Raw genomic sequence first — 20,669 nt, forward strand, 5'->3', positions numbered from 1 at the left:
CATTGCCCGGGGGACCTGGCATGGGCTGCCAGGCCCTTGGGCTCCCTTAAAGCCCAGCCCTGGGAGAGCACCTGCCCTCTGCTCGCCGCTGACTCATTCCCCTGTGATTCACCCCCTCCTCCGGCCTGACTCACCCATTTCTGCCACAGCCTTGTGCACACACGCGCATGTGTGTGAGTGTGCGTGTGTGCAACCCAGCCGCAGTTGTCGGGGCAATGCCACAAACTCTGCGAGGCAGCAAACTGGGCATGGAGCCTGGTCAGGCTGTGCCAGAGCCCTCGCCTCCCGCAGCACCCAGCGGCAGGAGGGGCAGAGATGACGCCGCTGGCTCAAGTCCACGGCGGGGAGACGGGGCAGAAAGGCAGGCCGGGAGTGCTGCCATGTGCCGGTGCTGCAGAGATAAGGAGCGATGCTGGGGGAGGGCTTCCTCCAGGCTCCGAGGCTGCCTTCCAGGCAAACCCATTCGCTTTATCAGTCCTCCAGCAGCCTGACCCTCGCCGCTGGCTGTGGGAGGGTTACCTGGCGGTGCCGCAGCTCAGATCCACAGGCAAGCGGTCTACCAACTAACCTGCTTTTGGGTATAGCCAAACATGCCTCCCCAGGCTGTGCCTATTCCCAGTCTGATTCTCCAGGGTGGAGAGCTTTCTGGGAGCCAGAAAGGGATTTCTTCTATGCATGGCTACGGTCACTCAGCATCAGCTAGTGCCACTGCCCAGGCAAGGCCCACAGGCTTGGCCAGTTCCTGAATCTGGACGGTACAAGCCACGCACATGATGCTACGTATACGTGTCTGCTGCAGGCTGCTTCTCTGACTAGCAATTCCCCTAATGCTAGGGGCTGAAGCTCAAACAGGCTTTGCCCCACATCCTTTCCCTTCATCTTTCCCCCAGCATTACCCCTTCCCAGGGCTCTCCAGCTAACCTCAGCCTCCTTCTCGGAGCAGGGCAGAGCAGACAGAGGCAACAAGAGGAAGACCGCACACCGCAGCCGTGCCGGAGCCCAGTGAGAGCTGTGGCACACGCATCCCAGGCGGCGAGCGGCTCTGCATACCAGAGCACATCCATCTGCGTCAAGGAGTGCACGAGAGCGCCGGCGCGCGCGTAAGACGCCGGTCTGTGCAGCACACCCGGTCGCGGACCTGCGCCTCTGCCTGTCGTAGCTGGAGGATCCATTTCCCATTGAGTACAGGAGAAAATTACTGGGATCAGAGACAGGCTCTTCTCTCACCCTTTCTGCTCCACATCCCACGGGTCAGAGTCACGCTGACAAGGGGCTCTGGTCCCTTCCACCCGGGACCACTTGGCCAGCTGCAGCATTTTGACTACAGCCGCATGCAGGTTACTCAGGACAAGCCTTGCTGGTGCTGCAATAGGATAAGTCGGTCCAGCATCACGTCTCCAGCAGGGTCACACAGTCCAGCTGGGTCAGGAGACCCTGCCACCCGGGAATTAAGCCCAGACTAGACCATCCTTTGGCCAGGGAGGGAGTGACAATGTTCGGGGCTGGGATATCACGTATTTAATAGGGAGAAAGAACGATTTTCTGCCAAAGCTCAGGACTGTATGTCAGAGCTGCTGGTTCTCCCTGGATTTTTACACTCCTGATCCTCACCATGTACGCACAGAGCCTTTCTCCCTTCTCAGGGCAAAGAAAACCAAGTTTTCTTTGCCGCACGGGGTCCCATGGGCACCTGCAGCTTGCCCTGCACGCCACCCCTCCTCTCATCAGGATGCTCCAGTTCCCGGGGTCTCTTCTAGGGAGGCAGGGTGGGCGATCCATAGTGCTCAATGCATCTCATCAGTGAGATCAGAGGCAGAGCCAACACCGTGGTCACGGTGTCACTGAGGGCACAGCACTGGGCAAGCACCTGAACGAAACTCAGCAGCCACCAGCAGGACAGGCCCAGCAATTTAAATGCACGTGCTTAAACTAGCCTGTCACCGCTGAAAAGATGGGCTTCCCTACAAGCTCTGGGAGCCCCCGAGAGAGCAGCCATAACCTACATGAGCTCTTAGACAAGAACGGCTCCCTGCCGTAGTCCTCAGGCAAAGGGGAAGCCGAGGGATGTGCCCTACAGCAGTTAGAGCAGCCAGGGACTGCTCCGATCTCAGCCAGACTGTAACGATTTCCTGCCAGCCCCCCATTTGTGACTAACAGAGGGCTAACACCCCATCTGCAACACCTCCCTCCAGCCAGGCTGGGGAGAAGAGCAGTGATGAGATAGCCAAGCTGCTCTTGCTTCTGACGTCTCTCCCACACCAAGGGGATCCCTTGCAACTGCCTTGTGTTCCCCTTCTGCAGCCCAGGTGGCTAAGAAGAGTGGTAGAGCATCCCTCCAAAGTACAGTGACAAAACCTTGCTGCCTTCAAATAGCACGTTTCAGGCCAGCAAGCTGGAAACTTTCAGCAGAGGAGTACCAGTTAATTCACCCACCTTTATGTCCATGGCATGCTTCTGCAGCACAGGTGATGCCAGAGGGCAGGATGAGAAGAGAGGATTTTGGGCAACGAAGGTGGAGAAGTTCAGGCTTTCTCAGTGTGGATGCTAAGCAGCAAGAAGTACATGAAGTTGTTGCTTCTGCTGAAACGGTTCCTGGTTAACAAGGACAGACACACAGAGCACGACTCTGAGAACAGGCCATCTACCAAGGTGAACAGAGGATGTTACCATTTCCGAAAGCCCCGAACCAAGCCTTTCATTTCTGGGTTCTCCTTCTCACAGAAGCTCTGTGCTCCCTGCAGTTCTCCCTTTGTGGTGCTTGAAAAAGTAGAGCAGCCTCCAGGCTGCTAACTTAGATGGTGCTGCAGTGACCCTCATGGAGTATTCCCTGGGACCAGCTTTCACCTCCTAGACAGAGCCCAATGAAGCGTCAGCCCTTTGTTCCAAAAATCACATCCAACGTTATCTGATCCAACATAAAGACCAGATGTGGAACTTCTTTAAATGAAAGCTTAGGTGGGGGAGCATACCTGTGCGAGGGGATGGAGCTGAATGGCCAAGTGCCTGCTAGCCCAGCCTGAAAGTTTTAAGGACTAAACCACCTTTTCTGGTTGGTAACACAAATCCAAGTTTGCTAAAATTGGAAAGCCCACCGTGTGGTTCGCCACCAGTGCTCACCCTTCCTGCAAGCTGGAAACCCCTATTGTCTCGGCAGCCCTGATCAGCCCCCCGCCCTTGGCAAGGGGATGCTCTCTTTTACTCAGCACATCCTGCAGCCCTCCGTACACATCCTGGGTGGGCTGGCCAGCTGGCTCACACCGCCTGAACTTCAGGATGGAAACTAGCTGTGTCCTCTTTCCACCTTGCTGTGGGAAGGGAAACAGAGATTTCTGCCATCCATCCCTTCCCTAGCTCTTTTTGCTGGCCCCTCTGGTGCTCTGCCCTACAGGGCACCCTGAGCAGACAACATTAAGGCTAGGAAAGCAGCTAGACTTGGGCTTTCCTGCTTAACTACACATGAAAAATCCAGTTTTAGCCCAGGCAGGCATTTAAAAGCCAACTTCCCTCTTCTGTCAAGGCAAAATGTGCCTGCAGGCACCCGGGACTGTCTCTTCTGCATTTTGGAGAGATCCTGCCTTGCAGGCGTTGCCTTTTACCCTCTGCAGCCTTCACCAGTTCAGAGCATGTTGGAGAGGCCCAAGCGCTGGCTACACCAGTGATGCTGCAAATTCAGGTGCCATGCGTGGGAGCAGCTGCAAATGCAATACTGGGGGGGGGGGGAACAGACAAAACCAAACCACCCAAAAATCCCAGGGCAGAAGGCCTGCACAAACCCTACAGTCCTGGCCTCCTGGCTCCCAGCCTTGTGTTCAACGCTCATTCATCTCAGGATACAGTTCCAGTTTTCACTGTGGTCTTAAAGCTCCCCATGAAGTTGCTCTCACTGACCTTCACAATTTCTTTTCTCTCTGCCCCCACTTCCAGCAGGGACTCCAACTGCTGCTGCCTCCCAGCAAAAGGGTCTCCATGACCTTTGTAATTCAACACACTGGGAAAGGCTCAATCCATCCTCTCTATTCCTAGCCCAACACAGACCTTAAAAGCCCTCTTTGTTCCTGCTACAAACCCTACCCCACAGCCGTGGGTTAACCCTTAGGGCACTGCCTCAAATAAAGAGTGCTTCACAGAAGCGAGGCAGGTTGCAGTGTCTGTGGGAAGCTGGACCTACCCTCCACCTGCGGAAGAGCTGTGCTGACAATCTGCTGGTGGCTTGCAGGACACATCGGATGCACACAACAGGGTGGGGGGGAGATGTCTCTGACCGTCCTCATCGTCAGTACAAACTCCTACCAAGATGTGCACGTGGGGACCCTGTGGAGTCCCACACTGCTGCAGCGACATGGGCGTGGGTTAGGCTTGCAACTCTTTATAGTCTCCTGGTTTTGCTCTGCCTGCCCTCAGTTCAGCAGGTTTATTACAAAACACTCTCCACGCAGGCAGATTTGGGGCTGCAAGGAAGGAATAGGGGTGAGGAAGGAAGTAGGTGGGACCGGGCACTCCCCTTGTCACTCCTCTGCTCCTGCCCCTTGGTACAGCCATTGCTCCATGCCCAGGTGCAAAGCAGAGACAGCGAGGGACGTCATTATCTCCTCAGCCTGCACGTAGGCAAGAGCGCAGTGACAGCACTCCTGATTCCTGCCTTGTCTGAGATAAGCTCAGACCCACATCCCGAGCAGCAGCCCATAAATCACACGTTGGAAGAAGCAGTGCCGTGGGACTATCCGTAATCATATGCCCTGCACATGGGAATGCAGAGGGGATGGAAGGTGAAGCCAGCCCTCCCTTCCCTGGCACAGGAGAAAGCAGTATGGAGCAAGGGCTGCTTTGCAGCACCAAAAAATGCCAGCCCCACAGCATGCCGAAACACCAGCTCCATGGTAGACAGAGCAGGCTTGCACCGCTGCACCCCAAAACACCACCTCTGCAGCCAGGATGGGGTAAGGCCACCTTGCAGCACCCCAAAATGCCATTTCCTACCAGCTGCTGTAACTTCCCCTCTACCCCTTTCTGGTTGTGCTCCACCCCTCCCTGCTCCCCAGGCCACAGGGAAACTGAGTCACAGTGTGCTGTCCCTGCCACGAGGAAGGAGAGCGGGTGGGCAGCCCCTAGCACTGGGCACAATGTGAGGAGTAGGGCGAGAGTGGTACTGACACCTCTGAAAACCCCAGCGATGGGGAGAGATAAAGATACCCCCATGTCCTGTGCTAAGCAGCTCTCCGAATTACAAGTCTCTGTTCCCACCTCTCCTGAAGCAGAAGTCGGCCCGACTCTGCTGCTAGCCTTATGGACTGCACCCAGCTCTGCTGGGCTTCATCTGGCTGTGCAGACTGAGCCACACGCTCTCTGGCACCAGAGGGGACAGGGACATGCAGGGCTCTGCACTGGATGCACATAACTTAGCATAGCCCAGAAAAGAAAGGTAATGCCACGTAGGAACAAAAAACAAACAACCAAACAAACAAAGACCCAGATATAGCATTATAAACCAGAAGAGTGCCCTGGCTCCCAAAAAGCTGGTAGCAGACTAGACGTTTCCTTGAGAGTAGAACATTGCATTCTTTACTTTGAAAGATTCATGCATTTGAGCAAAGACTTGGATTCTCCAGTCCAGCTCTAGGAGCTGATGGGTTTCCAGGTACTGTCCTCAGCCTCTCTGTTTTCACCACACGCCTCCAAAAACCCTTTGGGGCCCTGCTCACCAGTTAAGCCTTCCCAGGGCCAGGTCCCGTCTGCAGCCCTTGCTCTAGCTGAGCACAGCAGTGCTCACCCACACCAGCATCCTTTAAAATCCCTGCGTCTGGTGCAGTAGCAAATCACCACCCATCTACCTTGCAGGCAGAGAAGCTAAAGGTAAAGATTTGTTCATTCAGGCTCCAGGTCAGACATCTCTCTAATGTTATTAAAGTTATGGTTTCTTTACAGCATTTCTCAAGATCTCAGTGGGGTTAAGAGCCCAGCATTGTCCAGTTCAACTGGGCCACCAAATGGGAAGGCAGAGCTCAAGCTGCAGAAAATGCACAGCTATTATGCACTGCCCATCTGCAAATCTCCTGGCATCTTTCCCCAGGCTCCCGTCTCTTGGTTGTCTCGCTCTGCCTTCCTGGGGGCTCTCTGAAAACACACCCTTTCTCCCCTCCCTGGGCAAGTGTGTTCAGGTGGTACTTGCTGCTGTTGTCATGCAAAGCATAACATAATTGCCAATATCCTTGTCCCAGCTCTATATCCCAGGACAACATAACAGTAGATTAAACTCATTATCCCCTATCACTTTATGGCACAGTCTTTTCATTTCTCTGTTAACACACATCTGAGACGTATCGAGTTTCAGGCAGGCTCACTCCAAAGGAAATTCCCCGTTCCTTCCTTACAAGGAGTTGCACAAGCAATACCTTTTCTTTTTGGTAGCAAAAAAAGCCCAAACCAAGCCACCACCGCCACCAAAAAAAAAAAAACCCAACCAAAAAAACCAAAAAACACTCAAAAAAACCCACTTGGAGGTTCACTTAAGGACAGAATTTGACTTTTCTTTCCAGACCACCACTTTGCTCAGACCTTTCTCAGGCTCTGGAGGGCAACATTCTCACTTCTGCTCACACTGGTGCAGCTCCATCAGAGCATTTGGAGTGCTGTAGTAAGAAAGCTTTCAAGGGTAAGATGCCTTTTCCTTCCCAAAAGCTACCAGCACATGAACACAGGCATTTCCTGGTAAACTGCTCCTCCTTGCTTCCAGCCTCTGCTACAGGGCTGGCCTCTGATAGCAGCCTTCCTCCGGAAGCTCCACTGCGTTTTGCTCAGTTACTCTTAACAGTATGATATTGTAGGGAAACTGAATTAAACAGAGCTGTAATCTATAATAAATCATTCCTACTGAGCTGCCAGGGAGATAGCTGCACAGGAGAAAGAAAGGAGCTATAAGTCTGTTTCCTCAACAAATCTAGGCCATGAAACAGCCCGATGGTTACAGGGAACAGGCACAGCAGCAAGAGGAGCACTTCCAGGGTGGCAGATTGATGCCACCGATTGTTGTGTTCTCTTTATCCAGGTTTATCACATAGCCAGGACAGACCATTGCAAATACCTTAAGATCCGAGACTGTCAGCCCAGGGAAGAGGTCAGCAGCCCAGCCCCAGACAAAAAGCCTGAGAATATTCTAGTTCCTCAAAACTGCTCATATTTTTAGCTGCTGCTGCTCCTAGAAGATGAATTGAAAGCAAAGCTCAGACCCACTATTTGATGCCATAACTGCTTTATTTTCCTGGCAGCCACAGCAGAGAGGACCTTGAGAATTACCCTCTTCGTACACCACTGGCCCAGCTATGCTAATCTCATCAGTAGTGCAAACACTGGTATAGAAAGGACTGGAGTGACTGTGCTAACCTGTCTACACTATGCTCCCTCTGCACAGCTACAGCACTGCAGACTGGCAGCAAGAGAACCCCAGTGCGCAGAGTCCAGGCGTTTTCCCCAGCTCTGAGTTGAGCAAAGAGTTGGCTCTTGCAAACTATTCTTTATGCATCTTCCAGACAGGGCAACCTGTACAGTACTGCTGGGCTCGACTATCTTCTCACAATTTAGGGAATGCAGGTAGAAACACCCACCGAGTCAAATTTCCTCTTGGCCCCAACGATCCATCATCTCTCTGCTGAAATCCCCAGCACTCTTTCTGCAGCAGCAGCATTAAGGTTGCTGCTGATGTCCAAAAGGACACTGGCCATCTTTTCAGAGTGACACTGCTCAGGACGGTGTCCCCGTCTGACTACTAGCAGGTATGCACGTCCCGGACTTGCCTAAGGCAATGGCAGCAGCAGAGCGCAGCAGCACGTAACCCACACAGTACTTTCCGAACTTCATCGCTGCAGCTCAGCCAGGAGGAAATCTCTCTTGGCTGCCTCTCCCCAAATGCTTATTCCAGCACTGCCTGTCTTAACTCCTCCCCAAATCAGGAGCTGAGTATGTGACCCCACTGCCTTTGGGCTTTTCTGATCCTTTGTGCTGTGCTTAAAAACGTGTAGTGTGAACAGGCAAGACAGAAAAAGAGGGAGCAGCACTTTCAAAGATGACATGGTTATAACTCATCAGGTCACAGCGCCCAGGAGCTCGAGTCTCGGGCTAGGATCTTGGCATGCGAGGCACTGTACAAATGGCAAGAGAGAAAACACCCTCTGCCCTAGAAACTGGCAATTCACACCCGAACACACACGCATAACCCAGAGCCTTAGCTGCTGGGCTCTGCATCCATTCCATGATATTTCATAGCACATCTTGGGGCCTCAGTCTGGAGGAAAGATCAGAAACAATGGGCTGTGAAAGTGGAGTCAGAGAGAACAACAGTTTGGCTCAATGGATTCTGACCATGCTCTGCCATTCTCCGCACCTGTAATATATTGTAACACCAATTCTCGCACCAAGTGCTGAAGGTCACATACACACACGAAGAGCAGCACTAGAGCTGCTGATCTGAAATTGCCTTCAGTGTCAGGTACCAGCGTTCCAGCTTCCTCCGTGTGAAGGAAGCTCCAGCTGCCAGTGTGGAGAAAGCTGTTCCCCTCTGAAAAGGGAAGGAGCCTGTCGGAAGGAAGCGCACCGCTGTCTGCCGCAAGCAGCTTTCCCAGAGGCTCCGTGTTCCAGCTTCCTCTTCCTTGTTTGCTCTCTCTTGGGAACACCAGGGTCTGGAGTCCAGGGGACATTTTACAAACAAGTCTAGCCTATTTGGGAGTTCCAAGATGACTGGAACTGTGGCACTGGACAGCGTTGGGCAGTCTATAGAGATCTTATAGTCACCCTAAATCAGAGATGGGCACTATGGCAGATTGGATATGGTGAAATGGTTTTCAGGGGAATTTCTGAGGCTTTGTACCCTGGTTCAGAGCTGGAAGGAGTGGTCACAGATCAGGCTAGGATCGTGACATTTGTGAGTGCAGGGCCATTTGGGCAGCTCACAGACAGGCATCCTTTCCCCTTCAGTTTTGCCTGAACATCCTAGTCCCAGACAAACTCTGGCCACAGGCACTACAGCAGTGTGTGCCACCCCACGGCAACCCCACACATCTGATCTGAGCATCCTCTGAAGGTGGGGCCGGCTCCTTCCCCTCTCGTTCTGGGCTGGGCGCAGAGCTGCAGGCAGGGCACTGTACCTCACTGCAACCACTGACCTTTGAGAGGTGTAACAAGAGAGGTTTACAGCTCACACAGACATCCATGTTGAGACCGGCAAGCTGTGCTTGCTGCCAGCCAGTCCCTTCCCCCTGGCTCGCATCCAGGGCTTTAGGCACATCATGGATGACAGGTCAGGTCTCAGTCACGCTTACATTATGGCCAGGCTGGAGCTGGCTTCCTGACCTGTTCTCTCTGTGCAGCAAGGGGCACGATGTCCCTTGCTTCCTTCAGCAGCAGGAGCCAGCTCTCTACCAGCATCTGGCAAGGGGTCTGCCCAAAGGCAGCTTCAGAAATGTTTAACCCCTCCTTTAGCTACCTCACAGGATGGTCTCAGACTGTATCAGAGGGCTCACTAGAGAGCCTGCTCTCCATCAGGGTACAGATACACTGAAGCAAGGCAAACCGGCTGTGTGAGGTAGATGGCACGGTACAGGGCCAGGTATCTTTGGAAGATGCAGGCATGGCTGGAGCCACTTACATTGATTAACTGAGGACGAGCAAGGCCAGCAGAATGACTTGCTTTCCTCCATGGTTCAATGAGAGGGCTCAGGAGACTGGTTTCTTTCTGGCTGGGCCTGCTCTGCAACTCAAGGCTTCAAACAGAACAGGTCTGCAAACAGGAGCTGCCTGCCCGTTCCCCAGCGAGGCGTGAAAGAGGCGAGACGATGGACAAAACACCCCTGGCCACCCACCCTGAGGCTGCTGCCCGAGGGGAATGGCGCCGGATGCCAGATTGCCATGCGGGAGCCCAGCGGTGCCGAGCCCTGGGACGGGGCTGCACTGAGGGCTGCGGCAGGCTGCACGCTTGCCCTGGCTGCTCCTCCACCGCGCTGCAGTGCAGCGATGCTGCCAGCGGCGAGTTGCCATAGCAATCCCCCCAAGCATGCCCCCCTGCCTCCCTCCTTTGTCTCTGCTCCCCCAAGCCTTGCCGTCCCCTCCCTGCTACCCCACACATAAAACCTGCTGCACAAGACCCAAAAGCCTCAGCATGCTCCTAAAGGGCTGTTCCTCACCCCGAGGAAGGAAGGGGGGCAGAGGGGGAAGCCCACCCCACAAGCCGTCATCCCCAGCCGTTTCCTGGGCAAGGTGCCTACTCTGGACCCGGGCTTATCACACCCCACCGTGCTCGGTCCCGAGGTGCGACACCGGAGAGCCAGGCAGCCAGACCTGGGGCACAGAGGCCTCTCTAGCTGCACCCCATGTCGTGCTGTGGCAGGCAGGGATACTTCAGCATCACCATCTGTCCCACGCTGCCTGCTCCACGGTGGTGACACGCAGCCCCTGCCCAGCCCAGCCCAACAGGGCTGCCTGCAGGTCAGAAAGCCCCATGAGCTCTTCCTAACTTGTGGCAGCACCAGGTTTGATGGAAATGGGGGTCCCAGACGCTTCTTGCTGCAGCCTGGTAGGCATCTCCTAAGTCTCTGCTCTCCAGTCCCAGCCCATTTCCACTTCAGGCAGGTCTGTTCTGCTGCACTGAACCTTGCTGTGGCTTGAACCGGAGACAGGATCCTGCTTCACTTCCTGTCCTAAAAACTGTTGTCTACTGTTGCTACGTGCTACTGAACAGTTACCCAACCTGGCATGTAAGCAGAGCTCCTCTCCCTTTCACCTCTCCCAGATGGGCAGAAGCTGCAAGGGGAAAACAAAGGACCCTGCTGAACCACACTCAGGTGTGATATCTGCCAGTATCTTTCAATGGATGACTTAATAGAATAGATAAAAAAGAACTTCTAAAAGCTCTGTTTCCCTCCCCATTCTGTCCTTCCCCAGATCTGGCAGGGCCCACCACAACTGGTTACATCACTTGAGGGTTATAGCAGAAGCTAGCGAAGCCTCAGTCCTGATCCAGGATGAGTGACAGAGCTCAGGAGACAGTGCAACTTCCTTCTGATACCATCAACCATGTCTTACACAGGCTAAAAATAAAGATGGGCCAAAACTGCAGAGCCACATCTTGCCTCAACAGGAGACTTAGCAAAGCTCAGCACTGCTGAAAAATCACCTGAGCAGATGGAAACCAAAAAGTGTAGAGAGGCCAGAAGTCTTAGGTGTACAAACAAAGGAGAGGCTGGGAAGCCTCACCCTGTGCTGGGCTGGAGGATGGAGCTGGCAAATGCCAAGCAGCCATCCAGCCGTACAGAGAGGGCCAGAGCCGGGCTCTCGTCTCACTTGGCTGCGGGTTTTGGAGTATTTCCAGACCCAGAGGCTTCGCAGAAGACTGCTTTCTGCACCACCTGCACCCACCTGAGACAACAGGAACTGATTGCTGCAAACAGGAGGGATGCTGCATTTTTGGCAGGGAAAAGCTGGAAAGCCACAGCCTGCTTCCCACCACGCAATGCGTGGGCACCCACAAAGCAAGGTCCAAAGGGTGCTTGGCACTAGGGCTAAAAAAAGGGGTCACATCTGATATGGCTTAGACACTTTGGGTAAGTGAGGAATTCAAAGTTCTTCCTAATCCCTGGGACACTATGCCCCAGCAAAACCTTTGCACATGAGGATACGGGACTCTCACATAGCTCTTAGCAGGGAGCCGCAGGATCGCACACAAATAGGAGCTTAGAGGGACACTGGCAATGTTCGGAGGCCTAAAATTAGCCTCAGCAGATGATCCTCTGCTCCATTCTTGGGAGCAGCGAGAACCGAACAAGGATCCAGCTGTCCCAACGCTCCCATGAACAGGATCTTTGAATGCCCGACCTACTTGCAACAGAGATGGTAGGGCAAAGAGGGGATTCCTCACATAACTCCAGTGCCAGTACTCACGAGGACCCCAGGGCCCCATCTCTGAAGGGGGGAAGCATTTTCTTGGGGTTTCCAGTGGAAAGAAGACCTACTCCTAGATCAGCTGGTCGGACCAAGGGGCAATGGCAGCCCACACACACTAAGAGCAGGCTGAAGGACATTAGGCTGACCACTTTCTCTTGAAGATATAACCTCCACTTTGCCCAGTCTTTTGAGTTTGCCAGCAAAGCATTCCATCCCATTCCCGACAGAGGCACTGCAAGTCTGTCCAAGGGTCTGCAAGCTGTATTGGCTTCCAGATTACTGCCAGCTGCACTGAACTGAGCTAACATGGTTAATTCAGCCTGCATATAGGTTCACTAATATCACCTGGGTTAGGCGATATCCAAGCCAGAGAGAAGAGGTTCATGCTATGACCAAGTAATGGGAGAAGCTGCTGCATTACACATATAGGGGAGATTTGCTGTCCTTGGAGGTATCAAGCTATTTGGTCAGCGGGGGTGGAGGGCAGAGGGGGAAGAAAAGTGGATCCAACACGGTGAGCCTTGTGTTAAAATGCCTCTTGTCAAACAGCTGGGGAGCCCTGAGAGGATGCTGTGAGCTTGGTGGACTGGGATGTGCAGGCAGCTCCAGCAGAACCGAGGGCAAACCTCTTCTCTGGTCTTAGCCACATAACACATTTATTTTCCATCTCTAAGAGAGACATAAGATCCCAGCACGGAGCAGGTATTTGTGATTGCCACAACTCAGCTGGATAAAGGGGCTGCTCTGCTGTCACCATGTTGTTTGGTTGGGAGTCTGCAGCACACAGCACTGACATGAGCAAAGGACTTTTTCCTTCTTTCCTCTTAACTTCCCAGGTAAATCTACCCCTGCCTCACTCACTGTGGGTACCACTTCAGCATCAGGCTGAAGGACGAGATGGCCTGAGGCCCAGTTTCCAGCTGTCTCTGGACCGGCCCCAAGCTTCCCTGGCAGACACATCAGAGCGCGCCACACAGCCTGGGCAGCAACATGTCCTGAACAGCAGCTTCCCCATATAACCTCTCCTGGCCAAACTGTACCCAAGGTCTGGGGTGAGAGAAGGGCTCAGCCTGCCCCCCCGCAGGCACGTTGCTGATGAGGGTTCCCTTCCCGGTGGGAGCACATTGCGCAGGTGGGGCGAGCACTGCTGGATCCCAGGCAGGCACACAAGCATCCAGGCACAGGGATGGGGCAGGAAGCCCACAGCCATCTCAGCCTGCTCCAGGCTGGTTACCTCGGAGCAGCAGGGGCCTAACCTTCACATTTCTTGACAGTGGCAATACAAAGACTACCAGTCCTCCTGAAACACTTCACTGTTACTCTAAGCCTCATACACCATGGTCAAGGGCCTCCTCAAGCTACAAAATCCTGGGGAAATGCAGGCAGAGCTCACCCGCTTCTGATAAAAAGCAGGATCACGTCTGCCACGAGCTCTGGGTGAAGTCTCAGCTCTGTCTGTTCAGGTGAAGGACAGCAAGCAGCAGAGACCAGCAGCTGGGAAACGCTCCCATTCAATACTGCTGGTACGGAGAAGGACAAGTGCAGCGAGCAGCAGACTGCAAGCTCCCAAGGGCTTAAAACACACCACCCTTGAGCTCCCGACAACGGTGTGCAGGGTTCAACAGTCTTAACAGCACTGGTTGTACACATCCAGGCTGCCTTCACCACATTGCCAGCCAGGTGGGAGGCAGGAGCACCCAGCAAGCCTGAGCTGTGGGAGCACCTCACCTGGGTGACACCTACTCTACAGAGATGTCCCTGCGGGCCAAGGGGAGGAGAGCATGGGGTTCCCCTGCTTCTTCACACAGGCCTGGTGAAGGAAGAGAAACCAGTGATGATTGAACGGGTGCTAACCTTGGTTTAGGGCTGAAGCAGATGGGAAAGGCAGCTCTCAGCTGTAAGCACCCTCAGCGTGGTCTTGGGGTTGCTTGTTCCGGCTGTCTTTGGTCATCTGTAAAGACAAGTGCACAGACACACGTTCAGCTCAGCTGGGAAATACCCTGCCCATGCAAGAAGACCTTCCGAACATCGGGTGGGCAGTAATTGCTCATCCAAGCCAAGCGAGTTAGTGGCCTATGCACAGAAATTACAGACCCCCCGCACCCCAGCACCTCAAAGATCCCGCCATATCTTTTACCAGTGCTGAGGCCGCCCCTCCAGCTGCAGCCCTGACTCCCTCCTGGGATTCCAGTTATCACCCCCGTTCCCTGCATAACCCCGGGTGGGTGCACAGTTGGTTCCCTAGAGAGAGCTGCTAAGGTCACTGCCACCGTCCCCATTCCCTGGATTTCAGTGGGAAGAAAAGTCCTTTCTGTGCCCTTGGCTTTGTTCTTCTCCACCAGCTGTACACTGCTCTACCACACAGGCTTTGCCAGTACTCGAGTGGGTGCGCTGGCATACGGTTTATCTGCAAGAGCAGGCTCTGGCTGTGGTCCCCACAGGCCACCCACTAAACCCCACAGGGACACGAAGCCAGGGCAGGGAGGGCCAAACTCTGCTGCGGGGAGACACCACTCCCAACAACCCAAACAGACCAAGCCAAATCCAACACTGCAGCGTTTCCCAGGCTACAGCGAAGGGGGAAAATGACAACTGCTTAATAGAAATCTCCAAGAGGCCTGCCAACACCGTCACAAAGACGTTGTTTAAGACTCCTCCCCGGGCTGCCAGTGCTGTAATTACAGACTACTGGAGATCGCACTGTGTGGGGGCTAGGTCCTCATGCCCAGTAGGTCCTGAAAACTGGGACAACATCAGCCTCCCCAAAAACGGGTCTGACATTCCGCTGGTCACAGGCATGATGAGCAAAAGCTGTGTAGGGGCGGTCCCTGCTCCCCAGCCTGCCCTCCCAGCCTCCCCAGCCTACCACCCTGCGGTACCACCGGCAGCGGAACCCAGCTCCGACCAGAGCCGCAGCAGCAGCGAGCAGAGCACTGCGGGCAGCCGCTCTGCCAGTCCCCCAGAAGCACAGCCTTTAAATCGTGATGTGGGGAGGCACCCCCACAGTAGCTTACTGGTGCGCCGGTCCTTAAAACAGTCATGAAGGCACCCAGAAAGTTTGTGCTTAATGTCACCTGCACCTACACAGCTAGCAGGTCAACCTGCACCAGTGTCCCAGGAGAGGTCCCACCTGGAAGCTGTACCAGCTAGTCACCAGGGCTATGCTTCCGGAGAGCTTTCAAGGAGAACAAGCCCCAGTAAGTGTAGCATGTGTGTATGTAAATAGACATAAATTTAAAACCCTTCACCAATTCCCTGCTCTACCACACTGTCTTTCAGAGAAGGCTCAAAATGCTCCAAGCCTGAGCAGTGACAAGAATTGCTTTGGACATGGCTGAAGTACTGCCACCCACTTACTGCTGTAGCACAGGATGCGATGGCGATGCATCCGACAGGGATGGGTTGAAAACATTCCCCAGGAAGAATGCAACTACCCCAAATGGACTGAGGCCAGGAGATCTGGATTATCACCTCAGCTCTTGCATAAAGGGCTTTGCATCTTTGTTCACTTCCAACAAGAAGAATCACAGGGTTGACATCAGCCCTGGCCTGGGACATGGATTTGTTACTAAAAAGCACTTCCAGCTGAATCACTAACTGCACTTCTTACAGTACACAGGACTCCTTTGAAGGCTTCCCATCTACGTATTGTTCTCCCATCACGCTGCTTAGCTGGGGGGTTGTCCAGGCCACAACACAGGCAAGTATGACTGCAAACCACCGGTCAGTCCTGAAAAAGCTCTCTGAAAGGCAGAGCATGTGAGCTCAGCTGCTCTTCATTCAGGATTCACAACCAGCTGAGGACACTGACAGAAACGGGGAAAATATGTTAATTGGCAGCTGGGCATTCACAAGGCTAAGCAAGCCAGACTATGAAAGAGAGGGGCAAAGGCAAAGGGAGGATGAGTATTTGCAAGGACACTTCCCAGACAAAGAAATTAATTTCTAAAGCAACCCTCAAACTTTGCGAGACCAAGTTCTCTAGGGGTTATATTCACCTGTCTCACTTGCTCACGAGCAAAAGCAAAATGGAAAAACAAAGGAAGAGAGCTGGTCAGAAAACAGACTCCAGGGAGCAGAGCTGCCAGGTGCTGCAGACAGAAGGAAGGACCAGAAACACGCGATGGCGTTACCAGGATGCAGGGACCCACGCAACCCACTGGAGGAAGGCAGTCCCTGGGAGTGATGTGCGGTGGAGAGGCATCAGGCAAAACCCTCCCACAGAAGACTCTCACTGCCAAGTAACCCACAACGACACCCTCCACAAGCCATCTGTTAGTGTACGAATATCTCCCTTCAGGATTTCTCCCGCATTACCCTTCACACCTGTCCTGCTTCAAACCTGACTTATTAATTCCTCCAGACATGGAAGCCTCCAATAATTTGATTACAGCTACACTGATATAGTGCTGAGGACACACTTTTCTAACCAATATGGCTTCACTTTTTCCTTTCACATCTGTGGTGGCATACCTATGAATGACATGCTTCCTTGTTCTGCATCCAGGAGGTGTCCTGGCCCCCAGGCACTGTACATTTCCACACAGCACATGATGGTGCCTACCAAATCTAGCAGGGGACAAGTGTGGGCAGGCCCAGAGCAGCAGAGGCAGGTAAAGGACTCAGGAAGAGTCAAGAGTCATTGACTTTCAAGAGTCAGATCAATAACTATCCCCTTGAACCACTCTCAGACTCAGAAGCAGCGAGGAATGTCCGGGCACCTCTGGCCTCTGCTACTCAGCACGGCCACGCAGAAACATGCCAAGGCAAGCAGTTGGTAGCACGCAGCAAGGAGGAAGACCAGAGGCACAGATGTGCTTCTCTGCCCTCAGAGGTCCCTTGAACTCAGGGAGTTAACTTCTTTTCCTCCTCCTGCTCTGCATGCTCAGAAGAGCTGAAACTGCTGCGGGAACAGGGGCTGGGAAAGCTCAGCACCACAGCAGAGGGAGGGTGTGCGGACTGGGTGCTTCATCGGCCTTGGACAAAGCCGCCAGGAGTGAAACAGCAACCCTACCAGTAAAATTAAAATGACAAGTTATTCCCTAAAGTCCATTTCTGGAGAGAGGGCAGACGTGAAGAACAGAGCATTGAGAGCTGCTCTGCCCCAAAGCCACTGCAGGGTGACCTGCCACCAGCTTTCCTTCTGGCAGTGGGCAAGAAACCTCTCACACGGGGAACAGAAACAAGGCATGTGGCAGAGCTGAAACGGCCCCAGCCCTGCCCCACTTGCAGGCTGGACCTCAGTCCACAAGCCCAGCTCCCCAAGGACCGCAGCTCTATGGCTGGGGCGACAGGAGGGCTCTGCTGTCCCCACACATCCTGCCCACCCCAGGGTCCATGGGAAGGGACGCGTTTGGGCCCCACGAGAGTCAGCAGGAGCCTGGCAAAACGTTACAGGAGCTGCCAGGAGGGTGCAGATCCCAGCCTGCCACGATGCCCAAAGGGGCTGCTGGGCTGCGCAGAGGGAGCTGCATGCTGGGACATGTAGTCCCTACCAGGTCCCCACTGCTCACCCACGCCAAGACCCACACGATGTGAATTGTTGCTGTGAAATAAGGCGGTGACGAGGCTTTACAGGATGACTTAATTCTCCCGGTCCTTAACCCCTTTCTAAAGCAGAGCCCAGCCAAAAGTAACTCTAGTACTGTCACATTGGGAGTCTTGTCCTGTTTCACCTGCCAGACCTTGTTCACCTTCTGCATGTGTTACCAAGTTTGCCCAGACCCTCCTCTGCGTCAGGGTTCAATCCTGCTACACTCCCCACAAGGTCCCAACTTCCCCTCTTTGCTAAGGCTAACGGAGACAATTCAGGCAGAGGAGGACAGGTCCGTAAGCAGATCTTTGCTTGTGTGATGCTTTTTAAAAAGGCACTGAGTGGAAGTGACTTTTAAAATACCCTAAGACACAGCACAGCATTCCTCTACCATACACTTTCCACAGCAGCAGCGAACTCCACGCTCCTTCCTCAAAAAATAAAAGCAAGCTGGAAACCCTGGAGATAAGTCTGTGCCCCTCGTACACATCACCAGACAGGTCACGTTCACAGGTGGGTTGTGAGCAAGCCCACAGCCCCAGCTCCCATCACGCAGCCATCCCCTCTGCCTCCCCTAACGCACAGCAGCTTTCTAAACATAATGTCTGGGACTGCCAAGAGTATGCTGCGCACCGCCCGTGTGGTTTCTGTAGAAATCGAGTGCCTTGGCTACAGCAAAATGCCTGAAAACCCCACCAGGTCTCTAGCTGCTGATTTTGGTGGGTAAACGACCCCCACGATGGGTCCTTCCGCCCGTGGTGGCTGTCACCAGAGGGCAGCAGGCCTCTCGCCACGGATGCTGGGGTTCACATCCGCTCCAGCGCTGTTTTCGCAGCCCCACGCCGAAGGCTGTGATCTGCCCACGGGGCAGGTGCCAGCCAAGCAGGCGCTGGATGAGCCGCGTCTCCCGCTCCCTGCCCCGGTGGGCTGCGTGGCCGGGCCACGGCGGCACGGCCCCACTGCCACGGATCCCTCGGGCACGGGTGTCCAGGGGGGACAAGGACAGCCAGCGAGTCCCAGCCGGTTTGAGCCGATGCCCCGGAGGAGGAGGAGGCCCCATCCTGTCCGCAGAGCCGTGGACGGGCTGTCCCTGCCCGTGTCACGCCGCAGAGGACGTGGCCTTGGCGGGCGAGACCAGGGGACAGCACAGCCTCCCTGAGCTGCCGGGAGCCTTGCTGCCAGGCTAGGAGCCAGGACAGGGGGCAACCCCCAGCAGCAGCCCGGCTCACAGCCCCGCCGTGTCCCCCCAGACCTGCCTCTGCCAGACCTTCCCTCCACAGCCCCCCCGAGCCCACAGCCCCCCCGGGCACCGACCCCCGGCAGAGGGGGGGGCACAGCGTCCCTGCCACAGCCGCCCCCCCCAAGCCGCTCTGCGGTCACCCCGCCGCCTGCCGCAGGCTGCCCCCCGCACCCCCTGCCACAGCCCCCGGCCCCGGCCCCCCGCCGGTCCCAGCACTCCCGGCTACAGCCCCCGGTCACCGGCCCCCTGTCGACAGCCCCCGCCGCTACCCTGTCGCGGTCCCCTCCCCGGCCGTGGCGCCCGCAGCTCTCCCTCGCCCCCCCGGCCAGGGCCCCCCACTCCCAGCGTCCCCCCCCCCCCCCCCGAACCTTCTGGAACCGGGGGGATGGGGGGGGGAGCGGCGGGGACGGGGCGCATTGACCCCTCCGGCGCCGGACAGGCGGCCCGCCCCCCCCGGGGCGGGGTCTGCTCCGCGGCCCTCGGCCCTGCCCGCCGCGGCCCCGCCGGACCCACCAGCGCCCCCTCCGCTGCCGCTGCCGCCGCCGCCGCGGCCCCGACTGCTGCGCGGCTCCGTCCGCTCCTTCCGGGTGCCGGCGGGGACACGCCCCCCGTGCCCGCCTCCCCCGCGCTGATTGGTCCGCTGGGCGGGGCACGGCGCGGGGCGAGGCGAGCGGTGGGGCCGCGCGGCCAATGGGCGGGCGGAGAAGGGGTGAGGCACCGCGCCGAGGTCCCGCCCTCGCTCCGCCCCCTCCACGTGCGGGTGTGTGATGACAGCGGGGAAGGGGCGGTCCCAGGCGAAGCGGCTCCTCATTGGCCGCCGGCGGCAGGGGCGGGGCCTGACTCCGCGCCGGGGTGGGGGGGCTGCCATCGCCCTGACCCTTCGCCTCTGCCCCGGGCCAGGCTGACCTTTAACCTCTGACCTGACCCCGGCCCCACGGGCGCGACGTGTCCCGGCCCCACGGGCACCCCTCCGGCCCCACGGGCGCGGCGTGTCCCACCCCACGGACACGGCCGCCCCCGCCCCACGGGCACAGCATGTCTCAGCCCCACGGGCACCCCTCCGGCCCCACGGGCGCGGCGTGTCCCACCCCACGGACACACCCACGGGCACGGTATGTTCCAGCCTCAGACACCCTCCCCTCAGCCCCATGCGTGCAGCGTGTCCCAGCCTCACAGACACGCCCCCCCCCCCGGCCCCACGGGCATGGCCTCCCCCAGGTGGCACCTCCGGGCTGTCCCCCACCCCACAGACATGTCCCAGGTGGGACCACCCGGGTGTCCCCCACTCCCCGGGTGGTGCCGGTGGCCCACGGGCCCAGCCTGTCGGCCACCCGTGCAGCCGGGCTGGGAAATGGCACTGCCGGAGCCGGCCGTGGGTGCAGGACCCGCGGGGGCAGCTGCCCCAGGACGTGGCTGCTCAGAAATACTTCAGCACCCACCCAGCAGCCGTGGGGCACCGGGGCTCGCTCTGCCACCCGCCGGTGGGGCCCGGGCAGGACCCACTGCCCCGAGGGGCAGCAGCCCGGAGCTCACCAGCCTGACCACGGGCCATCCGGGTCAGGGAAGAGGCACCTCGACTTCAGCAATTTTGAGTGAAACTTGGTAAAAACCAGCCCCCCAGCCGACTCACCTCGCTCCTCAGCGAGCTGCAGCTGCAACACCGCTCTAAAAATAGCAGGGACCGGTACTGTCAAATGATAAATATAACCAAGATCTCGTCTTCTGAGAGTGCTAGCCTGCAGAGAGCTGGATGCGAACCGGCCGCCGAGCCCCAGTGCCCCCCTCGCCTTGCTGCCAGTCCGGGGGCATTATTTTTGGAGGCTCCGTCATGGACAAAGCCGTGCCGTGTGCTCTCCGGGAATAGCCGTGTGCAGGGGGGCAGCAGGACGGCCGGTCCTTTCACCCCCCTGCCCTCCACGTGCTTTTCTGCGGGGAGAAGTGGCAGCTCAATGTGCTGCTAGGCGGCCATGG

The 20,669-nt window shown here is 56.2% G+C and overlaps 1 protein-coding gene across 10 annotated transcripts in view; it reads right to left on the reverse strand.

The window, feature by feature from the left end:
* ATOSB (atos homolog B) overlaps positions 1 to 19,285 on the reverse strand; it is a 42,056-nt gene extending 22,771 nt beyond the window's left edge. For 6 of the 10 annotated variants that reach the window (XM_072859588.1, XM_072859590.1, XM_072859599.1 and 3 more), the window contains exons 1-3: positions 19,212 to 19,285; positions 13,780 to 13,876; positions 2,434 to 2,592 (exon numbers count right to left, since the gene is read on the reverse strand). The gene's annotated coding sequence lies outside the window, so the exon portion shown is untranslated. Of the gene's footprint in view, positions 1 to 134; positions 320 to 2,433; positions 2,593 to 13,779; positions 13,877 to 19,066; positions 19,168 to 19,211 lie in introns of those variants that run through there. The other 4 variants (XM_072859595.1, XM_072859593.1, XM_072859591.1 and 1 more) reach the window with 3 other exon arrangements.
* Positions 19,286 to 20,669: the final 1,384 nt, after the last annotated feature.

Source organism: Ciconia boyciana, chromosome 4 (assembly GCF_034638445.1).
Source record: "Ciconia boyciana chromosome 4, ASM3463844v1, whole genome shotgun sequence".
NCBI lineage: Eukaryota > Metazoa > Chordata > Aves > Ciconiiformes > Ciconiidae > Ciconia > Ciconia boyciana.